Below are 19,093 nucleotides of genomic sequence, written 5' to 3'. Positions count from 1 at the left end.
GGCATAGGGTGGAGCAAACAACTGCCGTGGACGCGGCACGACGCCGGCGGAGGGGGCGTGGCGGCGCAGTGCAGTGCGGCCTGTCTAGATCTGTTTTAGATTCAGACAAGCTGCCCAATACGTGTCTCCTTGCGGTCCCACCCGTCAGCAAGCAACAGTCAGACGAAGACTCGGCCCCACTCGTCAGCAATTAACGGTCAATGGACGGTCAAGACGGCAAACGCCCGCTATGAGCATTTGTGAGAGTTTCAGCTAAGGAAGAGGGGAAAAGTGAGCAAACGTTTGGAGCATGGGGAAAAGTGAGCACAACTAAGGAACCAGGGGCACTAATTTAAATATCCCAAATTTATAATTTTGGAATGTTAATTATTTAAATAGGATTAATTAAAAACTTGCGTGTGTTGCTTGTTGTTAGTAAATTTGACTAGGATTTGAAACTTTTGGAGTTTAAATGAATAATAAACGAGAGGGAATAAAAGGACTTTCCCAATTATTAATTTGGTTCTTATTTTGGGTTTGAGAATATCCAGAGTGTTTCCAATTAAAATATGAGAGAGGATGACATGACTTCCTCAAAGAAAGATATTGGTGAATAATTTAATATTCTCTTATTTTGGTTTCAACATTTAAAACAAACCCAACAAAAAAGGTGAGAGAAGGTAATATGACTCCTTCAATACAAAAGAGTTGGAAATGATTTAAATGTTATTTGCATTTTCTCCGGAGTTCAAAAATATTTTGGAGCATTTTATAAATGTCAAAGTAAAGTTTATGAAAATATTATATGTATATTATGTAAGTGTTTTGGACTGGAAAAAATGTTCAATAGGCTCTATATAACTATATTTGTTTTTTGGTTGTTCTGGGTTTTTTTACAAAATGATTTGGATCATCTTTGCTGCTAAAATCATTTCTGTACCTAAAATAAATATATAGGAAATACTAAAACCTATACCTATCCCGCCCGAGCAACCTACCCTATCCTTCGCTCGCGCTCAGCACAGCACCGCATAGCGCATCAGCTGGCAGGCCGGAGGCCCATTTTAGCGCAGCAGAGCAGCCCACCCCACAGTGCACTTCTTCTTCTGTTTCTTTTTCTCTCATCACACTGATCGCTAGGGCCCCTTGTCATCTCCTTCGAGGCATCGTGTTCTTCCTGGACTCGGGAGCCCGATCCAACCCGCCCTTGATTCGCTCGATCCCTGACTCCTTCTCGTAACCGAGTACACCGAGAGACTCCCCTTGATCTCCTTTGCCGATTCCCTGCATCGCCTCGCGGAACCGAGCTCGAAGTCGACCGCATGGACCTACCGAGCTCCGCTGCCTGAAGCCGCTCCGACGATCGATTCGTCACCACAGGAGGTTTCCAGTGCCTCCCTCCCCCTCTGTACTCTTCTCTTCGACTTCCTCTCTCTCCCTCACCTTCTACCTCGCGTAGGGGCACACCGGACCGACCACCCGCCGCCGAGACGAAGCTCCTGGGCAGCCGCCGTGCACGTCTTCACCGTCGCCAGCGGAGGACACACCCGCCGCCGTTCCAGCCACCATCGCCACCGCATCGCACGCCGCATCCGTCCGCTCCTTCGCCCTCGCCGGAGAAGCTCCGCCGCCCACGCCCGAGGCCGCCGCTGCCTTCCTCTGTTTCCGGTGAGCGCGCGCGCACAGAGTCACTTCGGCCAATCACGTGATGACACGTGGCATACTACAGTAACCGCAACAGCAGCTCAATTCGCTGCCATGGCAGCAATTTCAGCATGTCAAAAACGCTGCCACGGCAGCAGTTTTTCACAGATTCACACCAAATTTCATTATGCTATATATTGAGATCCACACATCCGAATGCACTAATCCTTTTTCCTATGCGTTACTGCTGATCATGACAATCCAGTAGCATTGTTATTTTAACTTTTGAACTTTTCAAATTTGATCAATTCAAATTTTAATCCGATACTTCGTTTGATCATATCTTGAGAACTGTAGCTCCAATTCAATTGATTCCTTTTGCCCATGAATACTTGCACAAAATACTTGTTTATCATATCATTTACACTCAACATTCAAATATTTGATCTGTTTTCAATTCAAATTCTATTCTAATTTCATTCGCTATAACTTGAGTTGTAGTGTTCCATTTCAATTCATTCTTTTTGCAAATGAACACCTACATCATATACTTTCTGTTCAGCAACATGGTTGTTGTTTTCCATATAATTTTGAGCCTATTCCATATTGTCTCAAATATAATCCTATATATAAATCCTTCCATATCAATTGACTCTTTTGAGTTCATTTCTTCACCTGTCACCTTATATTACCGCTAGACTCTATATTATACTTTAAACCTATATTATATATTAAGCCTATATATATATATATATATTGATGCTTCCCAACCTTGCCATATTTGTTTTGTTGTTCTTTGGTTCATATATATGGCATGGTTATTGATTTGGATTCTTTCGTTTACGGTAGATTGCTCGGAGCATGACGAGTAGAATTATCATGAATTGTGAGTGCGACGACCTTCATCAAATATACCAGGCAAGTTACACCTTGATCATTCTTCATCCTATTATTTTTCCTATGCATGTAGTTATATATATCACTATATTATGCATGTGTAGGAAGATCATGGTAGTACGTTACTGCTAATGAGATTCAGCTTAATATGACCTTATTGTAGATCGTGGTAGTTGTACTCTTGCTATGCTATGTAGACGGGGATTGGTTCATGTATTCATCGAGATTATGTGAGGACTATATATAATATAACTTGAGTAAAAACTTAATATATAACTCACCTCTGGGCAGTGGTATTGCTTGGTGTTGAGGGAAGGCATCATGGGGTCTTGCACCTTTTCTAAGGCTATGCGCCCATGAGAGTGCACCCTAAGTGGAATGCCGCCCGGGTTCAAAAAGATTAGACAGACTTAGTGACTAGTAGCTTCCATGTGCGGCCACTGGCTATATAGGCTCTGGCTTAGCTGATCAGTTGTTGGAACCCTTGCCTAGACAGTGTCGACAGATGTAGCATATGTAGGTGGGATGTGGCGGTCAGGTGGTTAAGGGAACCTCTTTTGAAAGACTTCTCTCAATCTTCGGATTGGGTCCAGTGGGTAAAGCGTACTAAACTCTATAGAGTATTAAAACTAATCATGATTAGCCGTGTCCACGGTTATGGACAAATTTGAGCGACTATTCCATTACAGTTGTTGGATGATCTTGACAGATGATACCTTAATAAAAATTGAGTGGGAAACTTAATAATTGGGATGGTTTGGAGTTGGATTGCCCAAATCAACCATGTGTATTTAACTGTAGCAAGACATGATTAAAATTTGACTATTATATTATCTAGTTTTTTTTTGAAACTTGTGACAGTGGGAGAGGCTCCCACTATGATATATTACCTTTCAAAAATTACGTTGTACAAGTTATATACATACCCTAACCACTTTGTTGTCTAGGGATGGTGAGTCTAGACAAGAAAGCCTAGTCAGAAGGTAAAGAATCTAATAGTAAAAAGATAAAGTCTTTCTTGCTTTCTTTCATCCTATATTGTAACAGTCCAAAGTCTACTTTAAATCTAGCCAACCATGAGTTGTAGGAGGGGTTGATGTTTCTGAAGAGTTTGTCATTCCTTTCTTTCCAAATGCTCCAAGATGCTTGCAGGAAAGTCTCCGTGAACATGGGCTTGTTCCAGTTATGCTTGGCCGTTTCTAGCCAGCTGAGACGTGTGGTATGATGTTCTGGGTTCATTCCAAGCTTGGACCAACAGATTTTGCTGAAAGGGCAATTTAGGATCATGTGGTCAACATCTTCTTCCCTTTGGCCACACAGAAGGCAGTTTACATCTACGTTGTAGTGCCTTCCCCTATTATATTATGTAGTTATCAAGGAAAAACTAGCTTTCTGCAAAACAACCACTACATTATCCTCTTGATATACCTTGCATATAGAAGTAGGTCTGTTATATCATTCCCTGTGTGACTTGCACTACAAGAAAAAAATACACTTCCGTGATAATACGTGTTTTTCACAGTAGGTCGCATTTTTTGTCATGCATGTACATCCATGACGATTTTATGACAGAATCAAGATAGTCATACATGTGCTGTCGTAGAAGTGTTCCATGACATTACAAAAATTATCATCACGGACGTGTCCACTTCCCTGACGATAAATCGCGCGTCACAGAAGTGCTTTCGTCAAGGGTGACCGACACGTGGCATCCACCGTAACGGAATGCCGTTAAGCTATCGGGTCGGGTTTTGGATCCGATAACCCGTTAACAGCCCCGACCAATGGGGATTTTCCACGTGTAAAATCATCATTGGCTGGAGGAAACACGTGTCGGCTCATCGTTGGGACAGATGTCATCCACTCATTGGACAGAAGGCGCCTATGATACGTCGACACGTGGCAAGGCCCAACAGAGGCCCATTCCTGTGAAAAGGCCGGCCCGTTTGACTTGGTCAAAAGGTGGCGGGCCGGCCCATCGAAAGCCTGTTAACGGCCTGTTTGCATATAGCCCATTAACAGCCCGCTAACCCAAGGCCCGTTACGCCCTATCTGAATTAGGCCCAGTAGCGTCATCTGGGCCATCCAATATGATTCCAGCCCGTTTTCACTTCTGGCCCATGTATGGCCCATGACGTCTTTCGGCCCATATGAGGCCCTTTGTAACTCTTGGACCATTAACGACCCGTGGTGAAACTGGCCCGTAATGAACAATGTATCACTTTACACCCATTAACGGCCCGTGGTGAAACTGGCCCGTAATGAACAGTGTATCACTTTATACCCATTAACGGCCCGTTAATCCGTTGGCCCGTTTCCAGCCCAAATTATCTTTCGGCCTTCTGAGGGCCCATTTATTCTTGGGCTCATTTGCAGCATTCGGTTACTTACGGCCCGTTACTGTCATTTTCTGCTTGTGGGCCAAATTCAGCCCGTCGTTACAGTCGGCCCATTTGTGGACCGTTAATCTGTTGGGCCATTTTCATAGCATCACCAAATACGGCCTATTAACGGCCCGTTATGGCCAGCCCATAAAACATACGATTTCCACTCTAGCCCGTCTACGGCCCATTAAAGGCCCGTACAAGACCCATAAATGAGTCGGCCCATACAAGGCCCATGGATCCAACGGCCCATTGAAGGCCCATGGATCCAACGGCCCATTGAAGGCCCATGGATCCGACGGCCCATTAAAGGCCCATGGATCCGACGGCCCATTGAAGGCCCATGGATCCGACAACACGTACATGGCCCATGGATCGTACGGCCCGTGGACGGCCATGGTCACTACAACGTTTGGGCGAGTTGGCCCCCGTTTGAACGATATAGCATATTCAAAGAATTATCCTACTCAATACTATCACCTCTAAAAAACATACACTATACACAAAATGTAGAATAATCCTACACTATACAATAAAGAAATTACAGCCAATTATACCCACTGGGCATTATGGTTCAGCACAGGTGATAATAAAGCATACACAAACACAAATTACATACACTGGGCAAATACATCTCATACATCATGGACGCGCATCAACTTAACTCCATTTGAACTATAATCTCTTCAGAAAATAGGATTGGCCGGTTTCAGATAGCACAAATTTCAGTCTGCAAAATCTCCAATTCCTTCGTGGTTACCTCAGTGTCTTGTTTCATTTTTTGACTCATGCATCTAATACCTGCATGTCTAGTCTCAACTTGTTGATTATACGTTGACAATCATGTACACGTTGTCTTGCCACCTCTAGTTGATGCTCGAGAACATCAGCACATTCCAATTCCAATCCATAATCATTCGGTAACGGCCATGCCGCACTGCTCGCAGATCTTTGTGTTGATGTCACTTCATCCTGAAATGTTTCTGTAAGTACACATGACTAGGGCAAAAATATAGTTACAACAGTGAAGCGAGCAAGACACTATTTTGTACTACATGGCAAAACAGGACTAACAATAATGTTACACGTCATGAAGCATAAGCAGGTGATATTTTAAAAAAATATAAAAAAGATAGTCCGTGCAGCCTGCATACTGAAATCCCTCTTAGCTCACCAGAGGAGCATGATGTTGGGGGCCAATCGAAAACACAGACAAGTTACAAATTTAGACAACACGTTGCGTATAAGTAAGCAAGCAGTTGGCCATTCTGTAGCTCAATTAAAGTCTTAGGGAGCATAATGAACAACAGAGGGTTTCATACAAACATACTACAGCAGGCAAAACTATGCAATCATTAGCATAGTATAAACTAGATTGTGAGCCTCATGCAATAATAGTTGGTTAATAGACTTTAAAGCTTCAGGCACACTTCGGCAGAGTAATTAAATGGTAAGGCCTTTAATTATGTCAACTAATAGTTATACAAGTACCGAACATCAGGCATGATTATTTGGGCATCTCATTAACTGAGGACAAATAAAGCAATTGAAAAGAGCAAATTAACTATGCCTGAAACAAACAAGGAATTGAACTGTTGAGTTGCATACAGTGACTTACCTTAGCAGGTTGAAGAGGCTCAGCGCAGCTCCTACTTCTCTTGCAAGGCTCCTTCCTAACATCTTGTACTTGGAAATCTTCAATCTTATCTGCATTGCACCCCCTCTGCAAGGTGACACAAACTAGTTACTCGTCTCCTTGGAAGATAAATATGCATACTTTCTAGTCTGTGAACACAAAAGGATGAGATTATAACAAAACAACACCACATAATGAAACATGCCGCATCTCTTGCACTTGCACACAATGAAATGAGCATTTACTATGTCTGCACTATGTAAAAACTAGGCATACCTTCGAACTGGATCTCCAGGCACTCTTGGAGAGCCTACTATAGTGTACAGCCAAACCTTTATGTCACCTATGAGTTAGACAAGGCCCCACTACAGCAGCCCTTAGTGTTTAAATCGTTGACAAGCTCTGTTAGAGTGTTAGGTCAAGAACAGCAAGTAATCAAAGCAAACAGTCCTAGTATGGCTGGCTGATGCAAACAAGCAATTGAACAGATGTGTGAGCAAATCTTACATATCAAGAAAAGAAGCAAAGAAGGAGGCTTAAAGACCATCACTTGACTGACCAGATTTAAGGGGCATTTAAACATCATGTGCAACGTATGAACTAACATAAACATTGCATATTCCAGATTCTATAATGGAATGCACATGTATTAGGTTATGCCATGTATGATGATGCCTAAATGTACAGATAGCAGGCAGGAGTGATTCATCATTGCACGCACAATTGAATTGCAGGTTAAGGGCCAGTTCGATTCCGCCTTTTCAGGGCATATTGTCAAAATAAGCCATAAAAGATGTAAAGAAGTCATTTTTGAGTTATGGGCTTGGGCTTAACTAATTTCGCTTTGGAGGGGGGTGTTTCGGGTAGAACCTCACTAAAAATTGAAGGGAAGGGGAATAGTGAAATGACTCTGTTGTATGCCTATATTACACTCAAAATGCAACTGCTGACGCCCGTGTCGCACCTGACCCTCTAGTAAAAACAAACATGCAAGCGTTCATTGCCCTGCCCGCTTGCATCTCCTCTCCCCTTTCCCTCTACCTCGATCCCCTGCCTGCAGCACTAGGGTTCCTCCAGTGAGCCGTCGCCACTGGTCCCATCTGGCCTGGTCCTCGACGATGCTATGTCCAGCTAGGCTACATGGCTGGCGGGTAGGGGCAAATCTCCCTGGCTGCTCCTCCCTCTGGCACCGCCCCTCATTCTCATGGTCTCCAGCAGCTGCTCCACTGTGGTTCGTCCAACGCACTACTCCGGCGGGCGCTGCACAACTACAGCTGATGCCACACTGCGGCAGAAGGTACCTTATTCCCCCTCCCCTCCTCCCAGGCCACAGCTGGGCGTCAGGGCGTTACGAGGCGTAGATGGCCACACCGGCGGGTACTACCTGTAGTATAGAAGTACTCCAGCTGAGGATTGATGCCCGGGAAGAAATGTGTCACAGCCGCTGGATGAAAATTCGATGGTGCGGGAGTACGGATCGGAGCACAGCAGCGGAGCAGGCAAACCGCGTCCAATCGGGTGTGTCTATGGTAGAAAGTTGATGGTCGCCGCAGTTCAGCTGGCCCGCATGTCATGCACACGAAGGCAGAGGAGCGGTGGGGCTGAGAGGGATGAGGGGCACGTCGGGGGGATGAGGATCCCCTGACGCGAACAATCCTACCATTATGTCACTGACATGTGGGACCCATAAGCATGGGTCCCACCTGTCAGCGAAGGAAAGGCAGGGCAAGGCAGTGATAGCCACGTCAGAGGATCCATGTCCACGTCGGGGGACGTCGTGCCATGGGTTGGAGTGGCGTCGTGGGAATCGCGTGTGGGTGTGGCAGTCGTAGAAACAAGAAACATGATGGTCGACGTGGTTCAACTTCCATGGACAAGCTGTCATGTCTGCTGACACATGTATATCAAAACTAGAGTGTTTATATTTCAAGCACGTGAACAAGTATTATTCTACTACTTTGGATCCATTGCAACGCACGGGCCAGCATATTGGTAGTAGTAGTGTCCATCTCTATCTCTAGAGGCCTTCCCTCGTTCATCCTTTTCTCTCACAAGATAAACTACTCATACAAATGCATCTCGATGTTCCGTGGAACACACGACGATGTTTCCTTGGGGGTCTCTCCAGCGCGGCGTGGCCGTAGTTGCATGTTGACGCCCCTTGAGATGCCGATGTTGAGGGGCACTCGGATTTCCTCCGATGAGCAAGTAAGATGAGTTTGATCACGTAGTAAATGCATTCTAAAGACTACTTCTGTGTCCATTTCCTAATTCTCCCCCTGCCCACTGTTTCACAGGTTAGGCTCGGTGCGAGTGGAGATTGGCTTGCATATGTACGGGAGGGTACCAACATCAATTTGCACAACATTTACAACGGTGACACCATTCCCGTAGAACCTTTGTCCAACATTGGGATCAGCCATGCAACGGGCCACCACATGAATTGGTACGATGGAACCACGGTGAGATTGAATAAGATAGCACGAACCTTGCACATGGCGGTCAAAGGCGGACCATGCTGTCTGCGGCCGATTTGTTGCCGTACGAGTACGAAGACGCTGTGCTCCTTTCTAACCGCATCTTCGCGGTGACAAACCAGGGGACTTATTTTGTATGGGACACATCCTACGATATACTCCCTCTCTCCCAGTTTATTTGTTTTGAATCTTTTCGTTTTATAAGTTTCAAATTCAAATTTAGAGCTCCCCATCACATGTTGAGATTACAATGTCCATTAAATCGTTGCGTGCATGTATAGTAAAGAAACAAATCTGGAGTTTGGCACGAGTTCGTGCAGCGGTAGCACCACAAGCCCTGGCGCAGGAGTTACATTTCCCTCTCAGGGCCGTCGGGACTGAGCTTCAGCGCCTTACTACACCTACCTTTGAGTCAATAACATGTGGACCCGATAGGTGACTGGTCCACATGTAATGCTCCCGAAGGCAGAGGGGCAGTGGGGCCAAGAGGGGTGAGCCGCAGGTCGGGGGACGTGTGGTGTCATGGGTTCGAGCGGCATCGTGGGAATCGCGTGTGGCTGTGGTAGAAACTTGATGCTCGCCGCATTTTAGGTGGCCCACATGTCATGCACACAAAGGCAGAGGGGCAGTGCGGCCGAGAGGGGTGAGGCGCACGTCGGGGGACGTGGTGCCGTGGGTTGGAGAGGCATCGTGGGAATCGCGAGATGAAACGTGATGGTCGCCGTAGTTGAACTTCCATGGACAAGCTGTCATGTCTACGGACACATGCACTGCATACCGATCACTTGAAGGAGTAGCAGAGAAAGCTATATATGCGGATAAATATTTCCTTATAGTCAAGCGGACCCACGCTACTACTCTGTTCCAAAGACATGCACACCATCGAAATAGTCCATCTATATCAATATACACTGAGAGGGAATAATTTTTTTTACTTCTTCTTCTCGAAACTCACACGGGCATCGAGGGCAGCATATTTTATCCGCTCGTACGTCAAGGGATAATTCTCCCATCCAGACGACCTTAATGCCACCGTCTCGTCACCCTTCTGAAGATTTGTACCGAGCACAAAATTTGCTACGTCGAATAGGGATGGTGTCTGTTTATCACAATCTTCTACAGGAATTTTGATTCTGGTTTGTAGATCAGCGATGCTTTTCAAATCAAGGTTGTATGGCTCCAGCTTCTGTTTGTCCCCTTCGATGGCTGCCCCACAGAAGTATACGTCCTCCCGAGACAAGAAATCGTGAAGCTCACCTGGTATGGAGGGCGAGTGTATGATGTGGTACACCAAAACATCATCTTCGAGGCACAGCTGAAGGACAGCGGCGCGTTGGATCTTCCCAGGGGCACGCTCCGTGTACTCTGCGTCAAGACCGATGACCCTCGTCTCTACCTTTTCGAGGGAGTTGGATACATTGTTGATCCACTGCCGAACAACCCTTGGGTGGACGGTGACGGTGGAAACTATGCTCATCGAGCCTTCGACGAGGACATGTTGGACGCTAAGAACCTGCATCTCGATCTCTTTCCCATTTGGAACCGCTGGAACGGAGGGCTATGGTTTGGAGAATTAGGATTAGATGGCTAGTCTAACTGAAGTAGTAGATGATTATTTAAAGAGGTTAAAACTGTTAGAGTTATAATATAAGTCATGTATACCCCTTTGTTCCCGTAGTATAAAGGGTTTCCTGCATATGTACCACACCTGTACATGTATATATATATCGGCCTATGGCCTCATGGGAATACAAGTTGCTTATTCCTAACATGGTATTAGAGCTTTAGGTCTCTTTTTCGCACGCGCAACTCATGCTACGATCCCATCCCCGCCGCCGCCGCGGTTTATCTTCGCCTTGGCGTCGCTGCTGTTTCCCTCCAGCCCGGCTCCGCCCCCGCCGGCCGCCCGGTGCTCCTCCAGCCAGGCTCGCCCCTCCAGCCAGGCTCCGCCCCCGCCGGCCGCCAGGAGCCCCCCACGCCAGCTGCCGTCGTCCGTCCCTCCCGTGGTCGCCCGCTCCTCCTGTGGTCGTCCGCTCCTCTCGCCAGGACACGCGCTCGTGCAGCAGGGCCTCTGGCCGCCGTTCGCTCTCAGCCGTCCTCCTGCTGTGTGGATCGCTCGGTCCCTCTCCTCCCGATCGTCGTCTGAGGTCTGCTGCGCCGGATCTCGCTCCCAGCCGCCGGCCTCGTCCGGCCTCTGCTATTTTCGGATCTTTGCAAAAAAAACATGTCTACTGCATCAGGCTACGTTGCTGTCCCTCGCTGTCCGGTGATCTTTGATGGTACCAACTACACCGAGTTCGCTGGCTTCATGCGCATTCACATGCGTGGCATTCGTCTCTGGGGTGTTCTTTCTGGCGAGGTCTGCTGTCCGCCATGTCCGGTCCCTCCGGTGGCCCCTACTCCGCCGACTTCCCTGGTTCTTCCTCCCGACGCTACTCAGGCCGCCAAGGATGCGGCTAAGATTGCTGATGAGGCTGCTGATCGTGCCTATGATGAGAGGGCTTTGGCTTATGAGGAGGCTCTTCAGACGTATCATGGTGCTTTGTCTGTTTACACCCAGTGGCTTGATGATGATGCTCGTGCTGCAGCTGTTCTCACTGCTAGTGTTCTGCCTCAGTTTGCTTCTGAGTTTCTGGGTCTTCCTACTGTCTTCCAGATGTGGACCTATCTTCGTCAGCGCTATGAGCCCTCTGGTGATGCCTTATACCTTTCTGCGGTTCGTCAAGAGCATGCTCTTCAGCAGGGTGACTCTACTGTTGATGACTTTTATGCACAGAGTTATGCTATCTGGCGCCAGCTTGATTCTCTCCGCAGTGCTGGTTGTCGTACTTGCCCCTGCTGCCAGGCTGTCCAGGCCGATTTGGAGTTTCATCGCGTCTACGAGTTCCTGTCTCGGCTCCGTAAGGAGTTTGAGCCCCGGCGTGCTCACTTACTTGCTCGTGGCCGTATTTCTCTCATGGAGGCGCTTTCAGAGATTCGTGCTGAGGAGACTCGCCTACGTGGTGCTGGTTTGCTGGAGGTTCCCTCTGTGCTCGCTACTCGGGTTTCTTCCACTCCGCCGACTGCACCGCCCCATTCTCGCTCGAGTGCTCCGCCGCTCTTGCCCACTCCTTCTGGAGGCTCAGGTCGCCCCCATTCACATTATGACTACTGCAACAATGATGGTCATATTGAGTCCCAGTGCTACACCAAGCGGAAACACCTGCGCAAGGCGCGATCATCCTCCTCAGGGACTTCGTTATCTCCCTCGCCAGCTTCAGCCATTGCTTTGACTGAACAGGATATTCTGAGACTTAAGCGTCTGCTCGCGGCTTCAGGTTCTTCCTCGACGGGTACTGCTGGTTCTGTGACTGATGCTTCCCGCACTGAGCACCCGCCCTCTACACAGTCAGGTACATTCCCATGGGTTCTGGACTCTGGAGCTTCTTTTCATATGTCTTCTCATTCTTCCGCTTTGTCCTCTCTTCGCTCGCTGGATTCTCCTGTTCATGTCCTCACTGCTGATGGTACTCCACTTTCTGTTGCTAGTAGAGGCTATCTTTCCACTCCTTCTTATTCTGTTCCTGATGTTGCTCATGTTCCTCGACTTACCATGAATCTGTTTTCTGCCGGTCAACTTACTGATTCTGGTTGTCGTGTCATCCTTGATGTTGACTCTTGTTCTGTCCAGGATCGTCGCATGCACACTCTGGTTGGGGCTGGCCCTCGCCGCCGTGATTCTCAGGGTCTTTGGGAGTTGGACTGGCTTCATGTTCCTTCCGCTGCCACCACCATCGCCAGTTCCTCTGCTGCTGTCGCTTCTGTTACTGGTTCCTTCAAGCAGTGGCATCATCGACTTGGTCATCTGTGTGGTTCTCGATTATCGTCTTTAGTTCGTCGAGGTCTTCTGGGGTCTGTCTCAGGAGATGTCTCTTTAGAGTGTCAGGGTTGTCGTCTTGGCAAGCAGATTCAGCTACCATATTCTCATAGTGAGTCAGTGTCTCAGCGTCCTTTCGATTTAGTCCATTCTGATGTATGGGGTCCGGCTCCTTTCCCTTCGAAAGGTGGTCATAAATACTATATTATTTTCATCGATGATTTTTCTCGTTACACATGGCTTTATTTCATGACTTCACGTAGTGAGGTGTTGTCTATTTATAAGCGTTTTGCTGCCATGGTTCATACTCAGTTCTCTTCACCCATTCGTGTTTTTCGTGCTGACTCCGCTGGTGAGTATATCTCTAAGATGTTGCGTGGTGTCCTTGCTGAGCAGGGTACTCTTGCCCAGTTCTCTTGTCCTGGTGCTCATGCTCAGAATGGTGTGTCTGAGCGCAAGCATCGTCACCTTCTTGAGACGGCTCGTGCTATGATGATCGCCGCCTCTCTTCCGCCTCATTTTTGGGCCGAGGCTATCTCCACTTCTGTCTATCTCATCAACCTTCAGCCATCTGCTGCTTTGCAGGGCGGTGTTCCTTTTGAGCGTCTGTTCGATCGCTCTCCCGATTATTCGATGCTTCACTTGTTTGGTTGTGTTTGCTATGTTCTTCTTGCCCCTCGCGAACGCACCAAACTGACCGCTCAGTCTGTTGAGTGTGTCTTCTTAGGCTACAGTGATGAGCATAAGGGCTATCATTGTTGGGATCCTGTCGGTCGTCGGATGCGTATCTCTCGAGATGTGACTTTTGATGAGTCTCGTCCTTTTTACCCACGCCCATCTTCCTCGGTCTTTTCAGTAGAGGATATCTCTTTTCTCACTTTTCCTGACTCCCCTATCACTCCCGTCGAGCCTATGCCTATTCGTCCCACTCCCTCTGCTTCTCCACCCCTCGTCGATTCACCGCCACCATCTTCCCCGGTCTCCTCACCTAGTATGTCACCGGATTCTACACCTTCATCTCCGGTGACTTCTTCGTCGCCACCCCCTGATGCTACCTTGGCGATTCCTCCTTCTCTTGTTCCATCTCTTCCGCAGCATTACACTCGTCGTTCACGACCTGTGGATGCTTCCTTGGATGAGTCGTCCTCTTCCTCTCAGCCTACTTATGGCTTGCGTTCTCGTCCTCGTCCGCCTATTGATCGCTTTGGATTTCCCACCGCTGGTGCTACTGTTCTTGAGCCGACTTCTTACCGTCAGGCTGTTGTTCATCCTGAATGGCAGTTTGCGATGGCGGAGGAGATTGCTGCTCTTGAACGCACTGGTACCTGGGATCTTGTTTCTCTTCCTCCCAGAGTCCGTCCCATCACTTGTAAGTGGGTCTACAAGGTTAAGACTCGCTCCGATGGTTCTCTTGAGCATCACAAAGCTCGTCTCGTGGCTCATGGTTTTCAGCAGGAGCATGGTCGTGATTATGACGAGACTTTTGCTCCTGTGGCCCATATGACCACTATTCGTACACTTCTTGCTGTTGCCTCTGCACGCCACTGGTCTATATCTCAGCTTGATGTTAAGAATGCCTTTCTTAATGGTGAGCTGCGTGAGGAGGTGTACATGCAGCCACCACCTGGGTATTCTGTTCCTGATGGCATGGTGTGTCGTCTTCGTCGCTCTCTCTATGGCCTTAAGCAAGCCCCTCGCGCCTGGTTTGAGCGTTTTGCTTCTGTGGTCACTACTGCTGGTTTTTCAGCAAGTGCTCATGATCCCGCATTGTTTATTCACCTTTATCCTCGTGGCCGGACTCTTCTTCTTCTCTATGTTGATGATATGGTCATCACTGGGGATGACCCCGAGTATATTGCCTTTGCTAGCTTTCTCTCACCGTCTCTTCTTTCCTAGCTCCAGTTCTTTACAGCTTCAGGCCTATGCGGATGCTACGTGGGCTAGTGATCCTTCTGATCACCGTTCACTTTCTGCTTACTGTGTTTTTCTTGGCGGTTCTCTCATTGCCTGGAAGACGAAGAAACAGATTGCAGTTTCCCGTTTGAGTGCTGAGGCTGAGTTGCGAGCTATGGCTCTTTTGACGGCAAAGGTGACCTGGTTACGGTGCTTACTTCAGGACTTTGGTGTTTCTGTCACTACACCGACTATGCTCTTATCTGACAGTACAGGTGCTATTAGCATTGCGCGCGATCCTGTGAAGCATGAGCTCACCAAGCATATTGGTGTTGATGCTTTCTATGTGCGCGCTGCTGTGCAGGATCAGGTCGTTGCTCTTCAGTATGTGCCTTCCGAGTTACAGTAGGCGGATTTCCTGACGAAAGGCCCAGACTAGAGCACAACATGGCTTTTATCTCTCCAAACTCAGTGTTGTTCCTCCACCATGAGTTTGAGGGGGGGTGTTAGAGTTATAATATAAGTCATGTATACCCCTTTGTATTTATCCCGTAGTATAAGGGGTTTCCTGCATATGTACCACACCTGTACATGTATATATATATATATCGGCCTATGGCCTCATGGGAATACAAGTTGCTTATTCCTAACAAAAACAATGTGAACGCAGTGGGGTTTGGATGCAAATGAAGACGAAGGGGAGGTGAAGAAGCCGAGGAAAATCGGTTCCCGATGGAGAAGTAAATGGGAGAAGTGGCGTGCAGGCAGTTGATTAGACGGTTAGGTAGACTAAACGAAAAGGCTATGCGGGTAGACTGATGAGTCGTACCTGTTCGTGTACATGCCCATCCTTCCTGATAGGTGGGACCTATGCAAACAGATAAAAAATGTGTCGTAGCTTTTTTTTGAGCGCGTGAGTGGGAGACACAACATTCTCTGGTTAAGGAATACTCCCTCCGTTTAGGTGAGTATAAGTCACCTTATGAAAATCAGGTTTTCCCAAAACCTTTAGGCATGGAGCATTAACTTCCTGCTCGATCCCCTCCCAGCCTCGTTAGCCAGCGTTCTCTTCCTCTGCTGCCGCGTTCTACCTTTCCATATTTCCTCTTCTCAAGTGTGGAACGATCTGCATGCCGTCCTTGATGCACCAGAACGACCACTGCATGCATCGCGGCAGGGCGTTGATTGGGCATGCACGAGAATTTGGTTTTGCTCGCAATATGGATGATACCTGAACGATGAAGTGAACAGGCATGCTAGCACAGGAGACCTATTTCCGCTATACAATACTGGAGTACTCATGTTCCTACTAGTAGTAGTAGTAGTACAACTGTGGTACACTTGATGGTCAAAATACTATTCATCCGGTCCTCACAGTGAAGTGACAACACCCTGCGCCTGACACTAGTCCAGGCGGCGTGTTCGGGTTACCAAAGTCAGCCTCACCCTATGCACTGTGCAGTCTGTGATCGCCGCTGTACAGCACATTGGCGCCTCGCCTCGTCTCCCTCTCCGCTCCCATAGCACCACTTCATCTCCATCTCCTTCTTCGTCTCCGTCTCCATCTCACTGTGCCCCCATGTACCATCGCCTCACTCGCCTCCCCCAGTACCACTATTCCCTCGCTAGCCGCTCCAGCACCAACAGCCTTCTCCCCCGTAAATCAAGCCCCCCAAAACCCCCACCTTCCAAACTCCACCATGGCTGAACGCGAACCGCGCAGCATCCATATGAGCCGCGATTGGAGCAATCTCCCCAGTGACATCCTCGACCTCTGTTGTTCGTGTATGGATATGTTGAGCGCCCCGCTGCTGGCTGCATGCTCGAGGGACATGCACACGGCCATCATCAAAGCGAGGCCTAAGCTTTTCAAGACACCCTGCTTGCTTCTATCTGGTCTTGCGAGATTGGCTCACCATGATACGGAGGTGTACATGATGCCCCTCGACTTCAATCCGATCTCCATTAGCCGAAACTTCTTTGCAGGTATGTAGTGGGTCGCCGTACATCATTTCCCTCGACATCGATCCGATCACCATCGCCCGAAACTTCTTGGCAGGTATGTACTGGGTCGGCATGAACTCCCACTGGATGGCTGCCTTCAGAGAAGACGGTAAAAAGTTGGTGCTCGTGAACTTCCAGACCTCCCATGAGATTATACTTCCTCCGTTGGATTATATAGAGTATTACCATCACGGTCCAAGTCATCTAGATTGCCACGTCAGTTGGACGGACCTTGTTTTGTAGAAGATTGTAATCTGCCAAGTGCCCACACGACATGCGAATTACGCAGACTTCAAGCTAATTGCCTTGTTCGACCGCGGACTCGCCTATCTTTACGCCGGTGCCTTCTTTAGCTGGAGACAACTCAGCTTGCAGTGGATCATCGTCAAAGCTGATACACACTTCTGTGATGCTATTGAACACAATGGCATCATCTACGCGATCGACAAAGCAGATGGCACCACGTATTGCTGGGACGGCGCGTGTAAGTTGTTTCCGTCTCATGTTAATGATGATGCCATGACACTGTTTGAACTTTTTGTGATGATTGGCATATCCCTGTTTGAGCAGAATTTGAGTAGAACTATGGCAGTGTATTAGAGACGCCGTAAATCAGCTATATTTGGAATGAGTTAATTCATGCGATTGTGACCATGTCATTACAGCCAATTTGTACCCTGAATAATCAAACGGTTAGGAATATATGGATATTATCCTTATTTTACAGTAATCTATATACTACTACTACTACTAAATATGAGTGTGTATCAATGGCCATGTTAGTTTCCTCATTTTCATGATGTAGAAACATGCACCACACTGTTGGTTTCATCTAACCATACATTAGGGAAGTAAATGTGCATATGGAGAACTCTATATTTGGAAGTAGTGAAATCCTGCAATGCTTACCATGTGTACATACCTATATTCGCCCTTCAGCAATCAATGGCTAGAATAATATCCTCACAAAATTTTTGCCCACAGAACACGAGTATATAACAATGCATGGTCTGTTAGTTACCTTGAAGAATTTGTTTGTGAGGACAAAACATGATTACATAACATGCATGGCATGGTAGTTTCCTGTGAAGAATCGATTGCGAGATAACATGAGTATAACCATGCATGGCACTTCTATATTTTCGAACCCAGTATACATTTCCCTATATTTTCCTCCCAGTTCCAATAGGGACATATCAATGCTGTTTCTTGCATTATCCTACTCATACTCTGAACAATGCTGATCTTACATTAACAATGCCTGTCCTTTTTGATATGATGCAGTGTCCCTACAGTCACTGCCCTTTGTAATCACACCACCTTTGCCAAAAACAGGGAAGCACAACTGGTTCCTCGCTCGATCAGACGACGGCAAAAGACTGATGATCATTTGGACACATGAGCCGGAAAAGTTATATTGCAAAAACTCCACTGTATACAAGCACCGTGTAATACGTGAGTATCCGGACAGTGGCTGTTGCGTCTATGAGCAGGATACCAGCTTGTTGGGGCCTTTAGGATTTTTTAGTTGGAGGCGGGTAAACAGCCTTGGTTCACACTCTCTGTTTCTCGGACTCAATTATCCGATTAACCAGGAGATCACCGTTGGCAAGGACCTTGATGGCAGAGAGGCTCTGTTTGCTATGGAAAACTGTGTCTACATGGCGAGCCCTAGGAGTTCGGGAGCAAACTCCCCTGATTGCCAACGATACAGCCTGCAGCCAAAAGAAGGTGAGAATGACAAAGGCATCCGGATTAACTTTGATCCTTGGATGTCTCAATTACGACAGGCAGTGATGTGGTTCAAGCCTTCAGGTTGATAGGTAATTGGGCTGTTGCATCGAAAGGGCGGAGTACTGGTGTCTCCGGATCACTGGTCGCTGAAGCGGGGCTGCAAATTATGATGGTGTTGGATCATCTCTTCGAATGACTTTGTTGTCTTTGCTGCTGGTTCTGGATAGGTAGTTCTTTCTTTTGTTATGCATATTCCTTGTCATTTGGTCATCCTCGTCTATGTCACTCTTACTATGTAATAGTTGCTTCTGTTTAGAATGTCATTCTCGTCTGGATCACGAGAGTCTGAGCGCTGTAGATGGGTGTGTTTTGGTGGTGTAGCAAGACTTCTTATGAACTATCATGTCTTGTTGTTTATGTCAGTAGTAGTCACTAGTCAGTGTTTGAATGTTGTATATATCGTTGTTTCAAACTGTTTATTGTCTCGAACTACTGGTGGGCTAAATGAGGGCATCACCCTTCTCCAGTGTTCAGAGTATATCTCCTTTTTCCAAGTTATATAATTTGAGCTCAGTGTCTTTTCGATGAT

General features: G+C 47.3%; 1 long non-coding RNA gene across 1 annotated transcript; it reads left to right on the top strand.

Moving 5' to 3' along the window:
- Window positions 1-1,149: 1,149 nt before the first annotated feature.
- On the top strand, window positions 1,150-4,026 carry LOC123493540 (uncharacterized). Its single transcript, XR_006662058.2, has 3 exons — window positions 1,150-1,362; window positions 1,439-1,647; window positions 2,473-4,026. It is a non-coding gene; the product is annotated as an uncharacterized lncRNA (long non-coding RNA).
- The last annotated feature ends 15,067 nt before the right edge of the window (window positions 4,027-19,093 follow it).

Source organism: Aegilops tauschii, chromosome 4 (genome assembly GCF_002575655.3).
Source record: "Aegilops tauschii subsp. strangulata cultivar AL8/78 chromosome 4, Aet v6.0, whole genome shotgun sequence".
Taxonomy (NCBI): Eukaryota; Viridiplantae; Streptophyta; class Magnoliopsida; order Poales; family Poaceae; genus Aegilops; species Aegilops tauschii.
This window is presented reverse-complemented; position numbering and strand designations above follow the sequence as displayed.